We start from the raw sequence: 27,115 nt of genomic DNA, 5'->3' as shown, positions 1-27,115 counted from the left end.
GTTTTCACAAGAAACCATGCTGTGCGTGGCATTTGGGTTTCCAGGTTAGCCCACAAACGTATGTAGCCGATTATATAGCTAGGATATATTTACGTTGAAACAATATTGCTTTGAGAGAAACATAAAATTAAATTAGAACGAGTGTTTCTTTTATTCATGTGTCCTTTGGGAGACGCGGGCTAACTGGAAGGCGAAGCGGAGGAGGGAGAAACTGTGAAGCTCCCTCGGGGAGTAATCATCCCAAGTGATCATTGGTGCTCTGGCGAGGTGAGGGCTCAGGAGTGCAGTGAGAGAGCTGGGGTACAGGGAGCTCCAGTGGCTTGACAGATATTTCAGTGTGTGTCTTTTAACTCTTAATATTTCTCTGTTTTTAAATTATAAAACCATTGTACATCCATAAATTTAATAACTACCATCTTAGTCAGTTTGGGCTGCTATAACAAAGACACCACAGACTGGGTGACTTATAAAGAACAGAAATATACTTCTCCCAGGTCTGGAGGCTGGGAAGACTGAGATCAAGGAGCTAGCAGATCTGGCGTCTGGTTAGGACTCAATTTCTCGTTCACAGTCTTTTTACTATGTCCTCACTTGTCCATTTCATAAGGGCTCTACTCTCGTGACCTAATCACCTCCCAAAGGCCGCCCCTCCTAGTACCATCACATTGGGGGTCAGGAGTCAATACATAAATTGGGGGAAGGGGCAGTGACAAACATTCAGTGCGTAGCAGCAACCGTACTGAGTATCAATCACATTTTTCTAATCATCTTATTATTTTTTTAGCTTGTTGGTATCCAAATAAGGCTCACTCATTGCGATTGGTTAATGTGTCTTTTAAGTCTCTCTGAATCTATACGTGCCTCTCCTTTCGCTTGCAGTGCATTTGTTGAGGACCCTGGGCCATTTGTTCTGTAGCTTTTACCCTAGCCTGCGTTTTACCTTTTGCATTCCTGGGTGTGTCTAACATGTTTCCCTGCCTTATGCGTTTGCTAAAAACTTGGGGTTAGATTTAGGGGTTTGTTCAGATTTTGCTAGATTTTAGGGGGTCGGAGTGGGGCAAGAATATATTTTAGATGATACTGTGTTCTCACGTTAGGAAACATACAGTCTGTGGTTTTCTCTTAACGATCATGCTTAGATACATCATTAGGGGTGGAAAATGGCACTACTCTTGTTCCATCATTTCTCCTTCACTTATTAGCGGGAATGTCTCTAAAAAGACAAACTTCCTCTCACCAACTAGTTGGTTTCCCTGGGACACAGTTTGTGTAAGAAAGGCAGGTTAAATGCATGAATCTTTCCTCTTATTGCCAGTGCTCAAAATGAGATGGTTCCCTGGCATTCTCCTTAGGTGACAATGATTTTTGTTTACCTGTTTCTCTGCTTGCTTGCTTAGAATCATTATGGATCGCACGTATACTTGAGACACATCAACTCTTTGCAGTTGTTATTTTTTGGGTGCTCGATTTGCCAATTTGGGGCTGGAGGGAGCTTATTTAAGTTGAGGCATTTTTCCTGAAGAAAGAGTTCCTGCTAAGTTGATTAAATCATGTCCTTGTTCTAAAACTTTTTTTTCTTGTGGATGAGGACTTGCCGGCCACCTGGAGGTGGGGCACAGCCTGATGTCTGCTGCGCCATTTCTAGTTGTCGTTACAAGCACTTGGGTCGGCGCCGACTGCTGGCGACTCTGTGACTGAGTGGCGTCCACAATGGCCTGTCCCCATCCCTAGTCCTACCGAACTCGCAGTAGTTCTTTCCCTGTAATGTTTGTGGCTACAAAAAGACAACCTGGTATGATGGGAAGATACTCACTGGCTAGGACTTGAGTTCCAGCGCTGCCTTACACAAGCTTTGTGACCTTGGAGAAGCTGCAGCACCCCCCTCCGTGAGGCGGAGATAATGCACCATCAAAAGGGTTGGTGCAAGTGTAACAAATGTACAGTCCCTCTACACCTTCCAGGTCCTCATGAGTGTGTGTGTGTGTGTGTGAGTGAATCTAAGACTTTGAAGTGTGGAATGTATTTTACACTTACTGGGCATCACAATGTGGACTAGCACACTTCAGTGCGGAATGGTCACGCAGCAGCTATTCTAATGGGAGAAGGGAGGAAGAAAGTGAAGCTCTGCAGAAGGTTCATAGATTAAGCAATTACAACCTGACACCGGAACTTGAGAAGAAGTGCAGCAAAGTAGTTGTGCTGGCGCTTTGTCTCTTGGCTCTCAGCTCCCTCCCCACTTTTCCATATTCTCCTTTGCATTACATGGGGCTGGAAGTCTACAAACAGCATCTTTTAGGTTTCCTTGGCCTGCTGGTCTCCCCTTAGATTCTGCAAGTAGGAGATACTGGTAGGAAACTGGGATATGGGGGAAGGGACGAGACAAGAGCAGTGGCTTCTGCTAAGTGGCAGTGGTACTAGTTTAACCGTGATGGCGCAGCCAGTCCGCTGATGAGTGTGGGCTTGTGGGCGCCAGCCCAGGGGGCTCAGAGTTTCTGGTCTCTGGATGTTACCCTTCCGTCTACTTAGTTTCTCCAGCTCACCCGCATCTTCTTTTTGCTCTTTCATGCCTTTCAACACCTTGTAAACAGTTCTCTGCATTGATCCAACTCTACTTAATGTATGTAGAGCGGTTTCTGTTTTTCTCACAGAACACTCGGGGTCTGAGGTTAGAGAGAACTAGGTTATAATCTCTTAGCTTTGTGACTTAATGCCTTTAATATTCAACTTCCTCTGTGTAAGAGGGTTAGTAAAAGTACCTATCTCAGAGTTGTTGTGAGGATGTTATAATTAATATGTGTGACATTGTTAGCTTTGAATGTAACTCTCAAAAAGTGTTATTTACTATTGGTAATATACAAGCCAATTTTGGCTGCTCATCCTTTAACATTTTCTGTTATAGAAAAGTTCAGATGCAAAGATAATAGTGTAATAAGCATCCTATATGCACCGCCAAGCCTCACAGTTATAAAATTAAGGCTCTTCTTTTCTCTATGACACCCAGTCTCCTCCCTACTATGGGATTGTTTTAGTGCAAGTCTAAAACATTATATTACTTCAGCTGTAATTATTTCAGCATGTAACTATAAGAGATAAGGACTGTTTTTAAAAAAACACAATACTATCAGTGTTCCTAAATATTAAAATAATTTCTTAATACTATATCATCGAATACTAAGACAATGTTCAAATTTCCCTAAATATCTCATAAATGTCTTTGTTTACAAATATTTGATATATGAGTCATTTTGGAATAGGGTCCACCTGTTGTAACTGGTTGATATGTTTCTTAAGCATCTTTTAATCCATAGGTTCCCCTTTCTCTCTTTTTCTCTCACAATTTGTTTGTGAAGAAACTGGGTTAGCTCTGGCCAGTGTGACTCAATTGGTTTGAGCATTGTCCCATAACCAAAAGGTCATGGGTTCAATTCCCAATCACGGCACATACCCAGGTTGTGAGCAACCAATTGATATTTCCTTCTCTTCTCTTCTCTTCTCTTCTCTTCTCTTCTCTTCTCTTCTCTCTTCTCTCCTCTCCCCCCTCCCCTCCTCCTCCTCCCCCTTCCCTTCCCCCTCCCCTCCTCCTCCTCCTCTTCCTCCTCCTCCTCCTCCTCCTCTTCTTCTTCTTCTTCTTCTTCTTCTTCTTCTTCTTCTTCTTTTCTCTCTCTCTCTCTCTCTCTCTCTCTCTCTCTCTCTCTCTCTCTCTCTCTCCCCCTCTCCCTCTCCCTCTCCCTCTCCCTCTCTCTCATTCAAGCAATGAAGAAGTGTCCTCGGGTGAGGATTAAAAAAGAAAAAGAAACTGGGTTACTTGTCCAGCAGAGTTTCCCACAGTCTGGATCTTGGTGATTACATTCCTGTGGTATCATTGACCATGTTTTTCTGGCCCTGTATTTCCTGTAGAATGGTAGTTAGATCTAGAGGTATATTGGTTGGATTCAGGCCTATTTATTTTGGCAAGACTACCTTGTAGGTAGTGTTGTATACCTCAGCCAGGAGGCACATAATGTCTGGTTCTCTCTTGTTTTATGAGGCAATAGAGAGGAGGGAATACATTTTTATTTTTTAAATAGGGAAGTTATTTGATGTTTGGATGTGGCAGATGTGGGACTTGGAACAGTCTGGAATGACGCTCTGGTTTTGGTTGAGTTTTCACAGCACATCCTTGTTGGGGACCTGGGGGAAAGGAAAGAGGAAGATGGACAGGAAGGTGGAAGGAAGAGGTCTGTATGCGTGTGTGCAGGTTTGTGACTTTAGTGACTGGCTGCCTGAGAGCTTAACTCGGATATTCTTTACAATGTTTATGTTTCCAATTTAAACAATGTAACTGTGTCAGTTTACTTTCTAGTCAAACCGTATGTCTCAGTGATAGGAGATAGAATCACATACAGAATTCATTTTCCTTGCAAAGAATTTAATGAAAGTTAGTATGAAGGTTTTATTGAGCTTAGACCACAGGTGGGGAGCCCCTGTCCAGTCATGTTCTAATCTGAGAGCAAGCAAGGCTGCGGAACACTGGCTGTGAAGTGTCCTGTCTCTGGGTCTTTATTTAAATGGGATATAATTCACATAACATAAACTTTGCCATTTTTAAAGTGTACAATCATTGATTTTTAGTATATTCATTATGTTGTACAACTACCACCATTGTCTAATTCTAGAATATTTCCATCAGCCCCAAAAGAAGCTCTGTACCTGTTGGCATTCAGTCCCAATTCCCCCTTTTCCCATCCCTTGGCAACTACGCATCTACTTTCTGTCTCTATAGATTTGCTGATTTTGAACACTTCGTATAAATGGACTGAAATAGTATGTGGCCTTTTGTGTTTGGCTTCTTTCCCTTAGCACAACGTTTTCGTGGTTCTTCCCTGGGGCAGCATGAACCAGTGTTGCATCCGTCCTGTTGCCAAACAGTGTCCCATTGTGTCAGTGTGCTACTCTTTGTGCTACACGTATCCACTGGTGGGCATTCGGGTTGTCTCTACTTTTGGGCTAATATGAATGATGCCGCTATGAACATTTTTGTATGATTTTTGTGTGGACATATGCTTTCATTGCTTTAGGGTATGTACCTAGAAGTAGAATGGCTGGGTCATATGGTAACTGTATGTTTAACTTTTTCAGGAAGCACCAAACTATCTCCCAATGCAGCGACACCATTTTTCATTTCCACTAGCATGCACGACGGGCTCTGTTTCTCCACGTCCTCACCAACACTTGTCATTATCTGCCTTTTTTAGTACAGCCATTCAAGTGTATGTGAGGATCTTATTGTGGTTTTGACTTACATTTTCCTGATGGAAAACTCAGAGTTGTTTTTAAGAATTAAATTAGATGCCTAGGAGGCATGAGTTTGCATCTCAGTTCTCTGCTAGATTTGTGGGACACCCCACTATAACCACATTAGTGTTCCTCAAGATTTTTACTTATACTTGCAGCCTTTTAGCTCAGGAAGACAGAGTAAAGGCATAACTCCCACACTGGGCTTTGCATCCATGTATACACCCATACAGCCTTGTATACCAGAATCCCGTTTAGAGTCCTATCCCGGAGCTCTAGAATCATGCTGTAATGGGCCCCGCCTGTGCATTAAAGAAGAGTTACAGGTCTAAAAGAAGTAATGGGCATGATCTTGAGGAAAGGCAAGAAAGAGACTTGGAGTTTCAAGGATTCTTAAGCGGCACTTTCTTCTGCTGCCACAGGAGGCGCACCTGAGCATATGCGATTTAACACTCGCAATAACTGAGAAGCTACCATCTTTACAAGTTGGGAACTAAGGTTTAGATTTGGTTTGGGAGCTTAACATGAATATGAAATCATTGAAACCACTTAAATTAGATGTGGGGCTGGATTTCTGGTTTGGGCACAATGAGTCACACAGTATGTGTTGGGTTTTGGTATTTGTTTTGCTAATTGAGGGGGAATGGTGGTAAAGATAATTCCCAGATGGTGGCTCATGCAAAACCCATGTGTAGTTGTTTTGGAATGCATTTTCTGCAAGCTCATATGAATGCAGATGCAGCTGATGGTGTGGATATTGGCAATAGAGCAAACAACACAAGCCAAGCTGTGAAGGCGCAGCCCAAAAGGACTTGGGGAAGGTCTGTGAAAAACCGCCCTTCCTACTTTTCCAATTCTTCCTGCTGCTTATTTAGATGAAATAGCATTGCTTTGTAGATGGACATAAGGTTCCCAAGGAAACATTCTGTTTCTCCTTAGGCTGTTCTTCTCTGATTACGGTGGCACGAGCAGAGTTTACAGGGAGGGAATTTCAAATCACCTTCTTTTCTAGATTCTTTTGTATGATAGTCAGAGAAGGTAGAAGTGATAGTAATGGTGACGATGTCAAAAAGGAGCTGTGTGCCAAAGGGTTTTCCTACATGTTAATTCCAAATTTATTGCAATTGTGAAGCTGCCTTAGTGAGGGTGCCTGGGGAAACAGTTGACCCTAGGTGCTTCTAATGAAGAGACTTAAATGGAGAATCTGCTTACTGAAGTGTGAGCAGAGATTACAGAAGACAGGGGACAGTGAGGTGCCCTCACTGGCAACTGTGTGAAGCCCTAAGGGCCATGGGTGGGAAATGATGACCTCACTTCTCTCCCCTTGCTCCCCACTGCCCGGCCAGTGCCTCCCTGTGGAGGCACCCAACCTGAGACCAGCTGAGAGGGGAGACGTGGGTACTGGATGCAGAGGTGAGCCTCCAGGCACTGAGCAGGGCAGACAGTGGGCACGGGTGGTGCTTTACAAGTGGAAACCAGTTTGGACAATAACCAAGTATTTTGCAGTAAACATGTTCTACTTTTTGTTAATTTTAGAAGGTGTTATTTTGGTGAACTTTGAGAAATATTGCAAGTATAGAAAAATGTCCATTTCTCATTAAAAAAAATTCCACTGTTTCACATTTACTTATGTAAAAGCTTCTTATCTTTTAGATGGCAATCTTCATTATGCAATCTCTTAAACTTTGTGCTCTTTTTATATTTCTCTAATACATTGGTGCATATTATCGTACTGAGAAACCTGGGACAGAGAAAGCCACGCTGCGAAGCAGTCTTTCAGATTGCCGGAGGGTGATTTTTACATTCCTCTCTTTCAGATTTGTGTGTAGATATTTGTGAGTTATTCTGAGGCATTCTATTGTCTTCACATCACATTAGAGCGGAATTTAGTTTTGGGTTTCTATAGCCATAGCTGAGGGGAAGATGTAGTGTGCCCGACACACCCAGAGAGCGCGTATGGCCCCCTGCAGACAGAGCTGAAGAATTGTTTCACTCGGCACAATGGTGAGCCATGCTGACTTGAAATTCTGTGGTAACCGAGTGACCTGTCCATTCTCTGTCACCACGTGTGTCATCGTCTGGTGTCTGAGTAAAGGGTGGATGAAGGTCTGTGTCTCTGGGCGCCCATGGGATTGCTAGGAAATGATTTTCAAAGTGCTTTGTGGTGATGCAGCAGGTTGAACTTTTTTGTGCAGCGTTGTCATGGAAACCAAGTGCATCATTGCCTTGACTGACTAATTTATCTTTTAATGATAATCCAGGGTTAGCAGATGAAACATAATTTTAAAAAGGTAATTAAAAAACAATAACTTTACAGGGAATACTGCTGTATGTAGCACATCTTTTTTTAAAGTATTTTTTATTGATCATGCTATTGCAGTTTTCCCAATTTTTCCCCCTCCATCCCCCCTCCACCCTGCCCCCCAACCCTCCAGCATCCCGCCCCTCTTAGTTCATGTCCATGGGTTGTACATATAAGTTCTTTGAGTCCTCTGTTTCCTACACCATTTTTTATCTTTCCCCATCTATTTTATGCCTACTAATTACGCTTCTTCTTCCCTGTACCTTTTCCCCCCTGTTCCTCCCTTCACCCTCCCCACTGAAATCCCTCCATGTGATGTCCATTTCTCTGATTCTGTTCCTGTTCTGGTTGTTTGCTTAGTTTTTGTTTTCATTGTTTTCTTTTCCTTTAGGTTCATTTGTTAATAGTTGCAAGTTTGTTGTCATTTTATTGTTCATATTTTTGATCTTCTTTTTCTTAGATAAGTCTCTTTAATGTTTCATATAATAAGTGTTTGGTGGTGATGAACTTCTTTAACTTGACCTTATCTGAGAAGCACTTTATCTGCCCTTCCATTCTAAATGAAAGCTTTGCTGGATAGAGTCATCTTGGATGTAGGTCCTTGCCTTTCATGACTTCAAATACTTCTTTCTATCCCCTTCTTGCCTGCAAGGTTTCTTTTGAGAAATCAGCCAATAGCCTTATGGGTGCTGCTTTGTAGGTCACTGTCTCCTTTCCTCTTGCTGCTTTTAGGATTTTCTCTTTGTCTTTAACCTTGAGTAGCTTAATGATGATGTGCCTCGGTGTGTTCCTCTTTGGGTCCAACTTATTTGGGACTCTTTGGGCTTCCTGGACTTCCTGGAAGTCTATTTTCTTTGCCAGATTGGGGAAATATTCCTTCGTTGTTTGTTCAAGTAAGTTTTCAGTTTCTTGCTGTTGTTCTTCTCCTTCTGGCACCCCTATGATTAGGATATTGGAACATTTCACGTTGTCCCAGCGATTCCTCAGCATCTCTTCATTTTTCTGAATTCTCGTTTCTTCATTCTGATCCAGTTGGATGTTTATTTCTTCCTTGTGTTCCAAATTGTTGCTTTGAGTCCTGGTTTCCTTCTTGTTACTGTTGGTTCCCTGAACATTTTACTTTATTTCATTTTGGGTATCTTTCATTTGTTCTTTCATTTTTTGACCAAGCTCCACCAGTTCTGTGAGCATTTTGATTACCAGGGCTTTAAATTCTCCATCAGATAGGTTGGCAATATTCTCATTGCTTAGTTCTGAGGTTTTGCTGTGTTCTTTCATTTGGGCCATATTTCTTTGTCTTGGCACACCTGAGAAGTTATAAGGGGGTGGGGCCTTAGGTAGTCACTGGGGCCAGGCAACCCTCTTTGCTGCGCTGCCTGTGGGGGAGGGGCCAGGGAGGGAACAATGCAGCTTGCCTGCTGGTCTCTAGCACACTTTCCAACAGACTCTGGTGTCAGACTGGAAGTATCTCCCACTGTGGCAACCCCAGCCTTAGCCCACAGCCAACTCTGAGTCTCAGTTTTCCCCCTCGCAGCTCTGCTGAGCCCCACTCCTCAGCCACAGCTCTGGGGGTTTTCTGAGTCTACCCACGTGCTCTGCCGCCTTACCAGTCTCGTTGTACTGGTTGATTTTTTCTTTAATTCCTTGGTTGTCGGAGTTCCACACAGTTTGATTTTCTGGTGCTTTTGGTTGTTTATTGATTTTAGATTGGTTGTTATTCTCCTTTTGGTTGTGCGAGGAAGTGAAGGGTTTCCACCTACGCCTCCATCTTGGCCAGAACTTGTCCCATATCTTTTAAATTGGAAGATTTCACTGGTGGTAGAATTCACATTGGTCAGGGGTTGGCCGTATGCCCTGATGAGAACGAATCAATTTGTTTTCCTTCCTGTCTTTGGAGTAAGAAAACCATGACTTCACTCCATGGCTTATTGCTGTGGGGTCTGATAACTGATCCCAACTCCTGAGCTGGTGTAAAGTGGAAAGCAGCACACCGCCATTGTGAGTCTTGCAGGGTTACCAGGAATGCAATTTTTGTTTGGTTAGTGGGCTTTAGAGCTTCCTTCCACCCCCCAGCACCTCCACCCCGAGAGCAGGCTTCAGGGTGACAGTGATAACCCTACCTTTCACAGTGGGCTGTCTATCGAAATGGTGCCCCTGGCTTGCTCTCTCTGCTAAGCACCCAGACACCCCCCATTCCCGGGCTCAGATCCTGGAGCAGAGTCTGCCCTGACTTCCTGTGGTAGTTAGGGGCCTTTAACGAAAAGAGCTCCTCCTCTTGTGTGCACTGAGGACAAAACCTAGCACTGCAGATGGGGTGGATGCTGCTTATGTCTTGATCACTAGCTTATCAGGATAAATTTTCCAATGAAAATTTCAAATGAAAGTACTTAGTCAGGATAGGAGAACTGAACTGGCAGATTCTATACTGCATTTAGTGGTTCATCTGCCTCCAAGGAGTCTTAGCTCCTGGGGCTTCCTTCCCTCTCCCCAGCTCTGTGCATGTGTGAAATGGACTTTTGTTTCATTGAATTAAATCTGCTCATTTGTTTTAGACCCTTCTGAAATGTCTTTTATTAATATTTCCAAGTTTAATATGTTTGAGGTTTTTTGCATGTAAGGGGAAAAATTTTGGCTCTTGGCATGAGTCCTAAGATTGATAATGGAAAACAAGCCAATTTAATCAGAACTTCACTGAATAGCACCTAAGGTCCAGATTTGTATTCTTTTAGCATATATGTACCAAACAGCTACTTTGTGCTGTGTACCTCTGGAACACCTATTACATACAAAAGAATTGTCAGGAGCAAGAAGTGACTTAAGGAGTTGAAGGCAGGTGCTAGCCAGAGCCCAAGGCCTGTGCAGAGTGGCTGCAGCCAGGAGGATGCCATCTGGCCGTGTACTGGGATCCCTCGCGGAGGCCCCTGCATTCCCATGGCTTGCTTCTTATAATGCTGGTTGTTTCCCTGGTTCCAGAGTCTTGGCTGCAGCTCTTGATTACAACAAGATACACATACCCAGTGCTTCTGTATGACCTTCCAGTATTGACCGTTTGGAGGGAATGTCATCTCCATTGGTAAAATAGCCCCCAGAACCTAGTACTGGAAAAACGAGGTAGCTCTTGACTCCGTGCCACAGCCTTTTCTAGTCTGCGTTGATCTCCCTGCTTCTATCTCCACGCAGGCCTCAGGGTGGGGTGAAGCCCTCCTCCCTGCTTTAGAGTCTGCCCAACACAGACACCTGAGCTTCTGTTTGTGCTCCCCAGCGCAGAGATGAGACAAGACTGTCCCGTTCAAGAGGACTTCATTAAAGACTCAGGAATGACAAAAGAGAACAAACAGAATGATCACTCAGAAACTAGACCCTTTGGTTTGCTGTCAGGCACTAGCAACTCTTGCTCCTCTACCAAAAACTCAGCCAGGCCTTTCCTACCCCCTGCTTCTCAACAGCAGTTTCACCTGTATCCTCTGTCCTCTGGAGTCCTCCGTGAGATTCCTAGACCCCTCAAGTCCAGATGAGGCTAAGACCCTCCCAGGATGTATGTCATCTTTGAGAATAGGTGATTGAGAGCTTTTGCTCCGGAATTCCAGCTCCCCCTCTTGCTAGCTGACTATTGCTTAGGCTGTTTTCTCCTCTGTTTAAAGGGGTAAGAATAATATGTCTCTCCTCTGGAAGTAGTGAGGATTAAACGAGAGTGTGCATGCAGAGGGCTGGGTGGAGTGCCAGACACTTGGTAAATGCTTGTGATCATCACATGATTGGAAAGACCTCCCCTTCCAGGCATTGTCCCCATCTACGAGGCCATCCTTAGCTCTCCGGGCCTCAGCATAAGTGTGACTGCCTTCTTCCCACAGATAAACTCCACAGAGGCCTGGGGTCATTTACTACTTTAATTGACACTATGTATTTAAGCAGTAGATAAGGCAATGGTGTGTCTTATAATGTATACCGTCTTAGACTTAATTACTATGGCAGCCCTCCCCGTGTGCCAGGCACTGTTTGAAGCAATTTATGTTAATTCATTGACTCATCACAACAACCTTATTAGTATGGTCCTATTATTATCCTTCTTTTAAAGATGAGGAAACTGAAGCCCAGAGAGATTAATTAACTCAAATTCACAGCCCTAGGAAGACGCAAAGTCAGGATTAGAACCCAGGTGGGCTGACTGTAGAATCTGAGCTCTTACTGCTATGATATATCACCCAAGAGAATCTTCCTGGAAGGTGGCTTTTTTGGTAAGACTTGAAAGAGGGAGCAACCCAGACAGATACCTGGAGGGAGAGTGTCCCAGACAGAGGGAGGTCCTGAGTCTGGTACACGCTTGGCATTTTGAGAACCACAAGCAGGCCTGTGGTTTAAGAGTGGAATGAGTGAGAAGGAAGGGAGCAAGGTGGGGGTGGAGAGGGGAGGGGTGGGTACGTCATGTGTCTGATATGGTTTGTTGAAGGCCTCTTCAAAGGCATTTGTTTGGAAACAGATGGGAGTTACTAGAGGGTTCTGAGCAGAGAAGGGATTTACTTTTCTAGGACTGTTCTGCCTGCTGCATTGAGAATAGTCTGAAAGAGGTAAGTTAGGAGCTTATTGGAATAATTCAGGGAGGAAGGAGATGTCAGTGGCTCAGATAGCGTGGTGGTGGTGGCAGAGGTGGTCCTAGCCATAGACATGAATTTGAGAGGCATCAGTACATGGATGACACTTAAGCAATGAACCTGAACAGGGTCACCAAGGGAGTGAGTGTGGACAGACAGCAAAAGAGATCCAAGAACTAGGCCAAGTCCTGGGCATCCACCATTTAAGCAGCTCCAGCAGCTCTGGTTTTTAAATGATAACTTTGGGACCTTTAAATACAAAATCTGAAGTTCAGTTTGGCCAGATGCTTGTGGTTTCTTTAGCAAATCAATGTAGCTTTGCCATTTCCCTGGAGAAATCATCCACTGGCTAATGTGAACTTTGCTGGAAGAGAAACACAAAACAAATTATCCCATGAGAGAGTCAGGGATGGTGGTTGGGAGCTGGGCTTGGCCATCAGACACACTTGGACTCCAGTCTTGTCCTTGTCACTTAGTAACTGTGCGACCTGGGTCAAGCTACTGAACCTCTCCACCCTCCATTTCTTCATGGGTAAGACAGAGATAATAACCATTTGCTTTTATGACACAGTTGCTGTGTGATTCAGTGAGGTAATGTAGGTGACGCTCTTCACATGCTGCGTGATAAATATCAGCGATTATTCTCACTACGATTATTTTTGTGTCAGAAGTAAAATTATCATGCTTATTTACCACCTTGGATTCCTTTTAATCTGTTGAAACATATGGCATTTAACCACACTTCTCTCAATATTTCAATATCGTATTCAACATCAATTAAAGTTCTTTCTTCAGATTCAAGAGTAATGTACTTTAAACTATACTATTTCTGGTAACGAAAGTGTTTGCTTAAATATTTGTCTGGAATCGAGGCTACTCTCAGTCCTTATCAAAGAGGAGAACCACGTGCAGGCACTGCAGTCACAGGGAGAGCATCGCCCAGTCTTCTGGACGTTCCGTTCAGACGCTGCCCCTCCAGAGGGGCTGCCCCAGTGAGTCCCTGGAAAAACACCTCTCTCAGGTGGCCGCCGCCTCCTCTGTTGATTGCAATTTGTTTGCGACTATCTTACTCGTCTCTTTTTCATTCATCACTTTTTTACTGAAAAAAAATCAGTACATGTTTACTGAAAGGAGTAACAATCTGGTCACTCCCCAGAAAGTTTTGTAAACATACTAATCAAAATGCTGCTTAGTTGTGACTACGTATTATTCAACAGGCTTTGTAAATGTTATTCCTCCATATTTGGAAATCTGCATTTAAAAGGCAAAATACTTTTATTTTGTAGAAATGCAAGTGAGGAAGCTCTTGTAGATAAGAATTATATATTTTTCTTTATTTTACATACTTACTGATCGTTTGCATAAAATGGGTACTAAATAATTGGTTGCTTAGTTAATTGAAATTCAAATGGTTTTGAATAATTTGTTAGTGTGGGTGTAATGTTTTATGCTGACTCTTTTACAGGAAATATATTAATATCTAGCCACTGAATGTTGGAGAGGATGTTGGCATAGGATTATTTTACCATTGACAGGCAGAAGTATACTAGGTTATGTTGTGAGTTATGCTTGTTTTCTTCCTACATGAATTTTAATTAAAATTTAAATTGCCCTTCTGAAAATCTCTCAGTTGAATGCGTTCATTTTGACTTCTGTGCTGTCACTGGAGAGCTTGTTGAAATGGAAGGATCACAGAAAAAGCACTGATGAAGGAAGCAAAACACTGAAACTTGGACACACTTGGGCAGACTGAAGTCCAAGTGTTGCCGTTGCGCTCCTCAGCTCAAGGGCCCCTTACACAACATTGGGTTCCCAGGGGATAATGACCCAGTAGCAGCGATAAACAGACATGCATTAAAAGCCACCCAAGTAGAAGAGCTTTCCGGAGAGACAAGACCGGGTGTCTCCGAGAACAAGAGTTCTGAACAGGAGCATGTTTAACCTCATCTCAGATCTTCCCCGCAGATCTACAGCTGGATGCGCCTGTGTCTGTTACCAAAGACGTGGGAAGTTTTTAGGTGTCACGGGGGTAAGAAATTGGGCTACTTTCATTGTCAGTGTAAATTCTATTTCAGAAGGATTGGGTGTCATTTTCCACATGAAAATTATCCGGTAAAGGAGAGAAAACACTGGGGCAGACCCTTTAATTACACAAACAATTAGAGAAAAGAAAGGGGGCCAGGTATCATTAGCAAAGGTGCTTAAGGAGAAGATAAAGGGTATTAGCTAAAACATTTCACCTACATCATCAGCATGCTTTAAAGAGTGTTTCAGAAAACACTAGTTGTATAGGGTATTAGACCAAAACAAACAACGTAGTGGGGGATCCAGAGCTGCCTGGAATCAAGCCATTCGTAAACCATTAAAAGGAGCTAGATACATTTCTAATTGGTAAAATAATAAGCATGGTTTGGAGCCCCAGTTTATCATGGTTAGATTGTATTAGTGAGGCTTCAGGTAAAACGACAACCTCTTCTGCTGTAAGTGTTCTATTAAAATATCAGTCAACTAGTTTTTTCCTCATTAGGTTTAACATTTTAAGAAATGTCAAGGAATTAATTGTACTTTTTAATGCTAATTATGACATGTTTATTTTAGTTTTAAAAAGGTGTCCCCTTTAATCAAGGTTTGTAGTGAAGTTGGTAAGCAAAATTCATAGTAAATTTTGTAATTGTAATTCAACAGCTTGAGCCTAACATTTTGGTGGGGGTGGGGGTGGGGGGTGTAGAGAGCTTCTCAGAAGATGCCTTCTATGGTGTAGCCATAGAATGAAAGTATATCCCATTGGGGGAGCCATCTATAATATATTACCAAAAGTAGATCATCCATATTTCAGGTAAATTTTCAACCCTTTAGGAATTATTGCATTTTTTGTTGTTGTTGAAAATATCTTTGTTTAGGTATAATTCACCTACTATAAACTTCATCCATTTTAAGGGTAGAGTTTCATGAATTTCAGTAAATTTATACAGTTATGCTAACATCACCACAATCCAGTTTTAGAACATTTTTCTCATCCCTGAAAGATCCCTAGTACCTGTCCCACACCATCCCCGCCCAGGCCCAGAACATGACCTTTGCCGGAGAGTCCGCATTAATGGAATCACACAATACGTAGTCTTTTCTGTCTGGCTCTTTCACTTCACACAATGTGGTTTTCAAGGTCGATGCATGTTGCAGCAGTGTTAGTAGTTTGTTCCTTTTTACGGCTGGGTAGCATTCCATTGTTGGGATATGCTGCGCTTTATTTATTCGCTCATCAGTCATGGACATCTGAGTTACTTCCAGGCTCTTGCTATTATAAATCATGCTGCTATGAATGTCGGCGGGCAACTTTTCATGTGGACATATGTTTTCATTATTTCTCTTGAGTAGATATGTAAGAATGGAGTCAAGATTGCGTGGCAAGTGTATATTTAAGTTTTAAGACATGGCAGAGTTCTTTTCCAAAGTGCCTGTAACATGCTACATTCCCACCAGCTCCACTGCACCATCTTTTACCTGATGAAATGGTTAATGTTTGGTCTGTGCCAAGAGCAGGAAGCAGGATGTGGAAGAGGGCTGAAGAATGCTCTCGGCCGCCAGCACTGCTGAGACAGGATGGATGCTGGGGAGTCAGACTGGACACCAGCGAAGGATAGGATGCAGGCTGGAAGGCTGTAGAAGACCCAGAAACACTTTGGATGGGTGGGATTTCAGGCAGTGTTCGAGTTATCTAGTCCAGGATTGGCTATGCTGGTGGCAGCTGACTGTTGACGTAGTAGGACTCCACTGTAGCAGAGGGCCACAGAATGAGGCTCCAGCTCCAGGGAGGAAGACTGCAAACAGCTGGAGCAACAGGGCCCCAGCTCCTGTTGGGCTCAGGGCAGGGTCGCAGTGCTGAGGCACTCGAAACGGGGCAGATGCATGGTGTCAGATACAGGGATGGGAGCAGGGCTGGGAGGGAGCATCAAACAACTGGGCCTGGGAAACCACACAGGTGCGGGGTCTGCCCTAGGTCAGCTTTCAGTGAAGATGCTGTAGAACTGAGCTTCTTACCCCAAGTCAAATGGGTATGAGTAGCCCTGCAGGTCTCAGTTATGCTGAATAGAGAGCTGAGGCTGTGATGTACTACTACTAATAATACAGCCACCACAAACATTTATGTAGTGCTTACTTTACCCTAAGTACTGTTCTCAGTGCTTTATTTTCATATGCACTAATTTGTTTAATTCTCTCACCAACTCCATGAGATAGATGCTATCTGAGTATCTATCTCTACTAATCAAGACCCTAAAACACAGAGAGGTTAAGTGACTTGCCCAAGGTCACAGAACTAGGAAGTGGTAAAGCCAGAATTCAAACCTAGGCTGACTGGTTCCAGAGGCATCCTCTTAACTACTAGCTAATTCCTTTCATTTCATTCTTGTCACCTATACTTGGGTCAGCTCAGGACCTTGATGACCAGAGTGAGGGTCTGGGAAGCTAAAGGCAGAAGAGGCAAGACCCTAGTTGAAAGTTTAATACAAATAATCACGGAGACATAGGCCACAGATCCCAGTGAGAGCACAGTAAGCACAGGCAAGGGGAAAATGTTAACTATAATGGGAAAGCCTGTGTGGAATATTCTCATCTCTCAAGCTCTGCAGCTACTCTTGTGTTATGTCTAACACAGGTCCAATGGTAATGAACTAGAACATCCTCATAGAAGCTTTGGGTTATTATAGCTACTCTCTGTTGGTTTCAATAGGATATTCTCTGACTCTCCAAATTAGCAAGATGTTGTACAAACTAACACAAGTTTAAAGAATGAATAGTATCTTAAATGAAATACTTTTTTTGGAACATTAAAATAAGATGAAAAAATATCTTGAAACCAAAGCATCTCCATCAGTACTTTGTAACTTTTCAATGACTTTAAATGCAAAATATTAGATTCTTTCAGGAGGCATGTGAGTAACCTCCTTCTCCTCTTCCTTTTCCTCCCCCTCCTCATCATTATCCACAAATATTAATATTTTATGAACATCCACAATCTTTGATCATAAAGAAGACAAGGTACAGTCCTTCTGGAACTTAGAGTTCAGAGGAGAGAGTGAGGTGACACTTTTGGGGCCTCCTATGCCTGCCTCACTTCCCTTTTCTCTTTGGTCTTCTTTCCTTGGGGAGGCTGTCTGTGCTTACCTTCTGTGTGCACTATTTCACTGGGCCTGCCCAGCAGCCCCCTGAGGGAAGTGTACTGTTATCCTCATTTTATAGAAAAGGAAACTGAGGGTTAGGGTTAAGTAACTTATTTGAGGTCATTCTGACCAGAATCTGTATTTTTATCGCTATGTATTTTATTCCTCCTTTCTCCTATTACCTTTTTTACCCCTCCTCAACTGGTCATAATATAAAAATGGAAATGTATTTAGGTCATTGGATGGATTTATCAAACTGTGTGCTGTGGTCCTGTGATTGATCTACAGATGACTGAGTCTGTCACTGGACCCATGGGCCAGTGACACATGGGCCTTGGGGCCTCTGCAAGGGGCAGGGCTCAGGACAGTTTTGTTGTTCGTGGGAGCTCCTGGCTCTCCGAGGTCCAGGAGGGAAACGAGGGCAGGGCCACGCTTGGTAACATCTATTGCAGTGATCTGCGAGCTTCGAGCTTCGGCTGAGGGCCAGATCTGGCTCCCTGCCCCCAGCGGGGGTCTGCCTGGGGATTGAACCTGCGACCTTTTGGTGAATGGATGTCACTCTAACCAACCAAGCCACCCAGCCAGGGCTACATTTCTTAAATAGTTGAAAAAAAGTAGAAGAACACTTTTCTGACCTGTGAAAATTATATGAAATTCAAATTTCAGTGAAGATAAATAATGCTTTATTAAAACACAGCCATGAACATTCATTTCAATATTGTCTATGATTGATTTCGCACTGCATTGGAATAGGGTGACAGAGACCAGATGGGCCGCAAACCAAGAATATTTACTATCTGGGCCTTGCCAGAAGAAGTCTGATGGAGGGCTGGGATCTTCTTGAGGGAACAGTCTAAGTTTTCGGAGGGAGAAGGGGCCATCGAGCAGCATGGTGTGCTCCCTGGCGAGAGCTCCTCGACTCTGGGTTTGACGTCAACTCCATCACTCGCCACCCACGAGACCTTGGCCAACTTACTTTCTCTGCCTGTGCCTCCATTTCTGTAGGTGTAAAATGGGGACAGTAATAGTTCAGAGAGGTTCAGAGAGTTTTCTAACATCACACAGCTTATAAGTGGCAAAGTCAAACCCAAACCCAGGCTTTTGGTGTTGGTGTAAAGCTGTGTAGACTCGGGGGCATGGTTCAGATTCTCTGAACTCTAATGGCCATTACCAAGGGGCAAAAACAAACAAACAAACAAACAAAACCCCCTCACAGTAAAGTGCTGAGACCCAAGGAGAAATCAGGGAAATTTAGAACTGAAGGTTTTGTCTTTGTCCTTAATTTACCTGACAGCATTTTCTGAAGTAACGGATGTCTCAGAAATGTGTGGGAGGCAATGTGCCACACTTGTAGCAATTACTCGGCAGAATGAGGAGAACTGGGGAAGGCATTAGTGCCATCCAGACGAAGCTGTCCAGCCCTCTTGCTCTTGGTCCCCCGAAGCATGCCGCTCTGGAAGCACAGCATCTTCTGCTGATGAAAATGAGAGGAATTAAGTTTTTTGGCAAGCGTTCCAGCACAAAAGGAATTGTTTGGCTAAAGTGTCTGCGGGCTTTGATTTCATTCCTTGGAAAACAGGAAGATTTGTGAAAACAAAAACAGCAATTGCATGTTGGTGCAGGCCCTGTGTAAGAAGACGCGTGCAGAGGTTCCTTCTGTCGGCCGGCGGCTGTGTGTGCTTGTCCCAGTTATACAACTATTGCATTACTACTTTTCTCAGTTGCCTCTATTCAAAAAAAAAAAAAAAAAAAACAAAAAACCCAAAACCCAACAAAACAGCATAAGCACAGACAACACAATGCGACTAATGGTTAAGGGGAAAATATGAACCTATGGACTGTTTTTTTCTCATCAGACTGGAAGGGAGGGATGAGAAATCTGTGTTTATTGCCTGCCTGATTCTGTATCAGGCACCATGCGGGTTTGTGGTATTTTTGTCTTCACAACAACCTGTGAGGGAGACAGTATCATCCGCATTTTACAGATTAATAGAGTGACTGACTAACGTTCAAGGTTTCTGTCTTTTAAAGTTGGGAATTGAAACAAGGTCATGTGATTCAGAAATCCTTGCTCACTGTAGATCGGGCCCAATTACTCCCCTTCTCTTTCTCACTCTTTGATGATTCAGGGGAGGGGTAAGGCCCTTCTGTCCCCCAGCTGAATGAGGAGGAGGGACCTGGCCCAGGAACACTTCTGAGTCTCACACTTCTGTGTGAAATATCCATTCTTGCTGCTCAAAGAGCAGCTCCTCTTGAGCTTGGGGTTGCCTTCCCCTCTCCCTCATCACCTCTGTTCTCCCCAAGCCAGAGCAGAGCTGGCTTCCTTCCCATGGGAGAGTGCCTTTTCATCCTTGCCTGCCCAATGATAGTTCCTTCTCTGGGGGCCACAACAGGGCTAGGGTCAGGGGCGGTCTCAGCCTCCTTAGACCTTTGGAAAATTCATAATCATCTTGTACTGACTTTTCAGCCTGGGCCATTGGTGGGCGTGGGCTTCCCTGACAGCTTCAGAGAATAGGACATGTTTTGTGGGCGGCTGACCTCTTGTGAGCTCACAGGTGCAGAGAGAGGAAATGAAAGGCCACAGGAGACAGAGCATGATTCTGCAGGTGCATTGTGGCTGAACATTCATAAGAAGTATTTTCTTTCTAGGTCAAGTTAAATTGCCATCAGTAGTAGCACCATTCAGCCACATGACAGGTTCTTACAGGCACTTCTGATACCTGGGGAAGCCGTTTAGCAATCATAGCTAAGAGCATGGGCTTTGGAGTCACATCCCAGCTCTGCCACTTATATGTAACCTGAAGCAAATTTTCTTAACTTTTCTGTGTCTCTGTTTCCTCATTTATAACATAGGAATATTAATAGTGCCCACATCACAGCGTTGTTAGGAGTATTGAGTAACTGAACATGTGACACTTTCCCAGGAACAGGACCTTGTCTGTAATGAGAGCTGTAGACTGTTGGCTAAGACGGTGAGAGCCGTGGCGATGGTCATGTCTGCAGCAGGTGGAGGGTACTGGCAGTAGCACCTTCAGGCTATTAGCCCTGACTTACATGCTTGCGAGTTAACGTAGACCAGTGAGAAGCACTGGCTGGGCAGTGTCCCACATTATATTGTTCATTCATTCTTCAAATATTGAGTACCTACTGTGTGCAGGCACTGTGTTTGATATAAACTATACAAAAATGCAATTCCGCTTTTTGGAATTGCCCAGTAGCCAATCAAAATGAATTATCCAGTATCAGGATGTTTTAAGTAATTAAGTTAATTTACTAAGATAATCATAAATCATACAGGATCTTTGAAATTTGTTTCCTCCTCTTTTAGATTTTACTAAACATGTAACAGCCCCCGAGATAGAACCTGTAGCTGCCCTCTCCTACATGGTGGCCACGTGTGGCTGTAGGAGCACAATGTGGGTTGAAAACCAACCCAGGAAAGGTGGGTGGCCCTTCACAAGGGGTGGGGCTAAGGAATTTAAGTCCTAAGGGCATTAGGGTAAAACAGGAGGCCAAGGTGAAACGTGGAATTTAGAATAACTTTAAAGCTCCTATTAATTGTAAAGCACTGTGATCCCATACTAACTTTCTTTTGTCCTACTTATATTTTAATGTAATCACTGATATGTTTGTAAATCTACCATGTTTTTCCTGTTTTCTGTTTGTTCTATCTGTTTCATGTTTCACTCCTTTCATGCCCTCTTTAGATGGGTTACATTTTTCAAAATCACTTGATCACCCCTTCCACTAGTGTGTTTCTCTTCTTTACTTGGTTACCAGCGGAAACAGAATATGCACCTCTAGCTCATCCAAGTCTAAAGCGACTCGGCACCACTCCTGCCTCCAAGAACACAGACGGTGTATCTCCCTCTGGCTTACACAATGTTGTCTTGCATGCTATTTCTCCATATATGTTAAACTCCATGAAATACTAATATTGCATTCCGCAGTCAGTGTTATGTAGGTTGACCCACATATGTCCCTTTTTGTTTGGTATTCCTTCTTCTTTCATTTTACCTGGGATCATTTTTCTTGTGCCTGAAGAACACCCATTATTTCTTTTGGTGAGGGTCTTCTTTGGTCAACTCTAATTTTGTTTATCTTGTACCTTTATTCTTAAAGCATGTTTTTATTGCATATGGAGTTCTAGTTTGGTGGTTGTTTCTTTCAACACACTGAAGATATAAATCTACTCTGTCTTCTGTCTTCGTGTTGTTGAGAAATGCCTACTCTGAGGATGAGTCATTTGAAGGTGTGTATTTTTTCCTCTGGCTGCTCTCAAGATTTTCTTTGTCTTTGGTTCTCTGCAATTTCATTGTGATTTGTGTAGGTGTGGATTTCTTCTTATTTATGTGGCTGAGGAATTGTTCGCCCTTGTGAATCCATGGATTAAAGTCTTCTGTTGGTTCTGAAATATTGTCAGCTATGACTTTCTCACATGATGCTTCCCCTTCACTTTCTTACTCCTCTCCTTGAAATCTAGGTAAATATTTATTAGACTTTCTCACTGTATTCAGCACCATCTCTTGCTCCCTCTTCCATCCTTTGTCTCTAAGTGATACATTCTGAATATGTCTTATGGTTTACTAATTTTGATTACTATTTTTTAGCTATAGAATTTTTATATGGCTCTTTTAAATTCTGCCAAAATCTAGTACCCATTTGGCCCCATACATAGCTAACAATGTTATTGACTATATTCCCCGTACTGTGCTTTATGTCCCTGTGACTATTTTTATAACTGGCAATTTGTACAACTCTTCCTTTTAAATCAGCAAATACTCCTGGGTAGTACATTCACCCACCTGGGTTCTGATCCTCTAGAATTTGGCCTGATAACCTTCACTATATTGATCCTTCTTTGAAACTTTTGAAGGGATACTTTAAAATATCTTTAGAGACTTCTGATAAAGATGACAGGATAGGTAAATATGGCTCACCTCCTTGCAAAACTACATCAAAATTACAACTAAAATATAGAACAACCATCACTCAGAACTGTCAAAAACTGAGTTGAATGGAAGTCTGACAACTATGGAATTAAAGAAACCACATCTGTCCATAGTGGTAGAAGTGGAATAGACTGGTCCCATACCCACATTGTGGTGGAAAAATATTTGGGAGGAATATCTCTGGAGCCAGGAGTCCCAGCCCCACACCATACCCTCCAGCCCAGGGTTCCAGTAGCAGGAAGATAAGTCCCCATAACTTCTGGCTGTGAAAACCAGTGGGGATTGAGTCAGTGGAAGAAATTTCTGCAGTTCCAAATAGTTCCCCTTAAAGAACCCACAAAGAGACTTACTCAGACTCACTCCCTCTGAGCTCCAGACTGGGCTATCAGCTTGAAAGGCACCAGTGGCATACAGGGAGGAACTAAAGTGTCTGGCATCAAGGTTAGAGATGGGGGACAGCTCTCTCCCTGACAGAAAGACAGGCAGAGGCCATTGTCCCTTTACTGAGCCCTCCCACTACAGAGCCACAGAGCCAGCAGGCTAGTGCCATATCTGAGACTCCCTCAATCTGGCTAAACACTGTTTGCCCCATCCTGGAGATCTCCTGAGACTCCGTCCAACCCAACCTATGGGCCTACCCAAACTGTTAATTATGACTTTTCCATATGAATGGCTGGTCTTTGCTCATACTTCACAACTTCCTATATCCTATCAAACAAGCAACAGCCAGCCTCAGTAAGTCCCCAGCCACCATAACTCTTGCTAAATGGCACTGGGCCCAGTACTAGCAGCAGCCAGCCTAGATTCACAGCTTGGCTTTGCATGGGCATCTCCAAGACCAGTACAAGTAACGGCCATCTCAGATAGCTTTACAGACCATGCAGGGTGGCCTTGTGCAGAATACAGGTTGGGGCTGACCTTGGCCTGCACCACCCAGGAAACCCCAGAGCCTGCACACCAAGTAGGCAGCTACAGACCACATGAAAGCACCACCCTATTGCCCCTGCACAGCTGATCATCCACAGGGGGTGGAGGTTGGTGATTAGTGCTCACAATCAGTCCTTGCAACTGACTGGCTTGAGTAAATCCCTCCCATTGATCCGCCAACAGCAATGAAGGCTCAACTATAAGAGGAGGGTGTAATCAGCCCACATGGAGGGTGCACCTTGAGTACCCAGCTGGATGACAGGGAAGGCTGTGCTTCTGGACCCAACAGGACACCTACTACATTAGACCACACTAACAAGACAGGGAGTCATAGCAGCTCTACCTAATACATAGAAACAAACACAGGGAGGCTGCCAAAATGAGGAGACAAAGCAACATGGCCCAAATGGAAGAACAGATCAAAACCCCAGAAAAGGAAATAAACGAAGTGGAGATAAGCAATCTATCAGATGCAAAGTTTAAAACACTGATTATAAGGATGCACAAGGGACTTAGTGAGAACTGCAGCAACATAAAAAAGAGCCAGTCAGAAATGATGGATACACTAATTGAAATAAAGAACAATTTGCAGGGAAACAACACTAGAGTGGATGAAGCTGAGAATCAAATCAATGATTTAGAACATAAGGAAGCAAAAAACAACCAATCAGAACAAGAAGAAAAAAGAATTTAAAAAATGAAGGTAGTGTAAATAGCCTTTGGGACAACTTCAAGAAGTCCAACATTCACAACATAGGGGTGCCAGAAGGAGAAGAGAAAGAGCAAGAAATTGGAAATCTATTTGAAAAAAATAATGAAAGAAAACTTCCCTAACTTGGTGAAGGAAATAGACATGCAAGTCCAGGAAGCACAGAGAGTCCCAAACAAGATGGATGCAAAGAGGCCCGCTCCAAGACACATCATAATTATAATGCCAAAGGTTAAAGATAAAGAGAGAATCTGGAAAGCAGCAAGAGAAAAGCAGTGAGTTACCTACAAGAGAGTTCCCAGAAGACTGTCAACTTATTTCTCAAAAGAAAGATTGTAAGCTAGAAGGGGCTGGCAAGAAATATTCAAAGTCATGAAAATCAGGGGCCTATAGCCAAGATTGCTGTACCCAACAAAGCTATCATTTAGAATGGAAGGGCAGATAAAGAGCTTCCCAGACAAGAAAAAACTAAAGGAGTTCATCATCACCAAACCATTGTCCTATGAAATGTTGTTAAAGGGACTTATTTAAGAAAAACAAGGTCAAAACTATGAACAATAAAATGTCAATAAATACATATCTATCTACAATTGAATCTAAAAAACAAACTAAGCAAACAAGAAGAACAGAGACATGGATATGGAGACCATTTTGATGCTTGCCTAATGGGAGGGGTCTGTTGGGGAATAGGTGAAGAGGTGAGGGGATTAAGAAATACAAAAAGGTAGTAACTGAATAGCCATGGGGATGTAAAGTACAGTATAGGAAACATAGTAGCCAAAGAACATGTATGTGTGGCCCATGGACATAAACAATGGTGGGGGGATTGCCTGAGAGAGTGGGAGGTACTGAGTGGAGGGGGACAAAGGGCGAAAATTGGGACAACTGTAATAGAATAATCAAGAAAATATAATAAATTAATAAATAATTTAAATATCTTTAGTATTTTTAGTTGTTCTTATTGAGAAAGTCGATTCTAATATCCTAGCATCCCATTATTAAAAGGGAAGTCCTTGTTCTGACTTAAATACAAGATTGGTGGCCCTATTTTTGTTGTTGTTTGTTTGACGAAGATACTTCTGTGACCTCTTTTTCTGATCATTTCCCTTTTTGGAAACAAGTAGGAAGGAGTTGGTACTACATTTATTTGGAAGGGAAATAGACATATGATTTCAGCTCTCATTCTGGCAGACGTAGCCTTTGAGGAGTAAAAATTTTTTGAATGGTTGCAAAATAATAGCATTTTCAAGGCCTTGAAGTTTCAGAAAATAATTCTTTATTTCAGCCTTTCCATTTAGGTTCCTTTTTACCAAGTCTTGTCTCTCTACTTAACGACATCATATCCTATTACAGAGTAAAGCATCGTATTTTTAGAGGGAAAATACATGTTAGAACTAATTTTTCCTATAAACACAACTCAATAAAAAGCAATAAGAGCAACAACAAGTGTACAAAGAGCAGGAGCCAATCACACTGGTTTTTAAAAATGGGTATAAATTTGGAAGGTTAAAGTGGTACAATAATCAGGTAGCACTTGAAAAGTATACTCTTTCCCTGGAAACACCTACCTGTTAATAGAAGTGAGGTTGGAGAAAAACAATTGACTGTGAGAGGCACCATTGGTTGTTATTGAGATGGTTTTCTTAGCAGTTTTCCCATTCATGTCTTCAGGTTCCAAATTCTTGACTCTGAAGCAATAGCCTTCAAAATGATTGGCAAAACCCACTCAACATATTAACATTTTCATTATTTTTAGAGAAACCTTTAAGTATGAGAGAAAAAGAAATTGGTTGCCTCATGTGCATATTTATTTTATTCATTTGCAATTGCATTGGCATGAAGACAGCTTACAGTGAACACAGCTGTCTTTCTGCATTCTTCATTGGATGTCATCCTCCAAAGATGGCTTAGAAGGCTGGAGGACAAGTTTTGGAGTAAAAGCTTGAGATACCTGAAGTTTTAATTGTACAGCCCTGGGGTGAAACTTGAGATTGAACTTTATAGGAAGGGCAATCTAAGGTGATAATCATTGGCCACAAATACATTATAGGAAAATAAAATATTTTTCTCTTGTATAAATTGATAAATACCTCACTCTGGAGTGGATAGATTTAATACAATTATAGAAAGGATAATAAGAAAGTTTGAGTATTATAGATTTTTTATTTAATTTACCATCAATATGAAGTATGCTTTCATATTTGCTTCATTAATGTGGCCTAAAAGATTATTAAGAGGTATTAAGTCATTTGAAATTTGAGTGGAATCAATAAATAGAATGATCTATATAATTGTATATTTAGCTGAAAAATTTTACAATTATTTTTACTTGGAAAATTTTTTAATGTAGTTTTCAGACTCATTTATTATCCACTGTGGATCACAATTCCAAAACACTCTTGTAGTTTATCAACTGGCCTGCGTGGTGGAACTCCTCAAAAGAACTTTAAGTGCTAACTCTTTGGAAATTGAGAAGTACCTTGGACATTGCAAATCTCTTAATTTTAAAAGTAAATGTGAATTATGCTCAGAAAAGAACCGCAGTGAAAAGCTGTCTCAGAAGTAGACAGGAATTATCTCAGAACTATTTGAATAAATGGTTTCTAATTTAGAATATTCAGTCTTTAAAAAAATTGAAGTAATTGCTCTGAAAAATGTTAGGTTGGTACTCTCTTTTAAGATTTCCGTTTCTAATGGATCTTTAAGCTCCTCTTTCCTCTCGTCATTGCATTGTTACACCAACTCCCCAGAGCCAGGTGTATGATGACGCACTTAGCTTCCTTCCGCCTTTCCCAGAAAGGGGCTCATCTTCCAGTTCTTTTTGTATTTTGTTCTGTTTTTCTTTTCAATCAATTTTCTACTTTTGAAAGACTGTTAAATAATGATTGGAACGTGAATTGTAACTTGCAGTGAAAAGAATTGTGATTGGAATTAATTTTTTTTATCATTATTAATTCTCCAGCCTTGACTGATTTCTTTTGTTTGCTTCTTTTTTCCCTTTACCATCAAGCATCTGGAGGATGTGACCCTTCCAAGTCACCTCCTTCCCTCCAGAAGTGGTGCCCCCAAGTGCTGCCACTTTGGCCCCATGACCTTTGCAGCCCCACCTTTCATTCCCCCGCACCCAGGATCAGACTTGTTCTCAGTATTTACACAGTCAGCATGGGAAGCTCTTTCTAGAGGTGATTTTCATCTGCTCTGCT

The 27,115-nt window shown here is 42.5% G+C and overlaps 1 protein-coding gene across 8 annotated transcripts in view; it reads left to right on the top strand.

Moving 5' to 3' along the window:
* Positions 1–27,115, top strand: part of PDE8B (phosphodiesterase 8B) — a 300,637-nt gene that overhangs the window by 106,918 nt on the left and 166,604 nt on the right. Inside the window, exon 1 of one of the 8 annotated variants that reach the window (XM_045197876.3) lies at positions 14,137–14,194. The exons of the other annotated variants lie outside the window; for them this stretch is intronic. The gene's annotated coding sequence lies outside the window, so the exon portion shown is untranslated. Of the gene's footprint in view, positions 1–14,136; positions 14,195–27,115 lie in introns of those variants that run through there. 8 annotated transcript variants of the gene reach the window in all.

Source organism: Desmodus rotundus, chromosome 1 (assembly GCF_022682495.2).
Source record: "Desmodus rotundus isolate HL8 chromosome 1, HLdesRot8A.1, whole genome shotgun sequence".
NCBI lineage: Eukaryota > Metazoa > Chordata > Mammalia > Chiroptera > Phyllostomidae > Desmodus > Desmodus rotundus.
The sequence above is the reverse complement of the archived record's forward strand: the minus strand, read 5'-3'. Positions and strand labels throughout refer to the sequence as shown.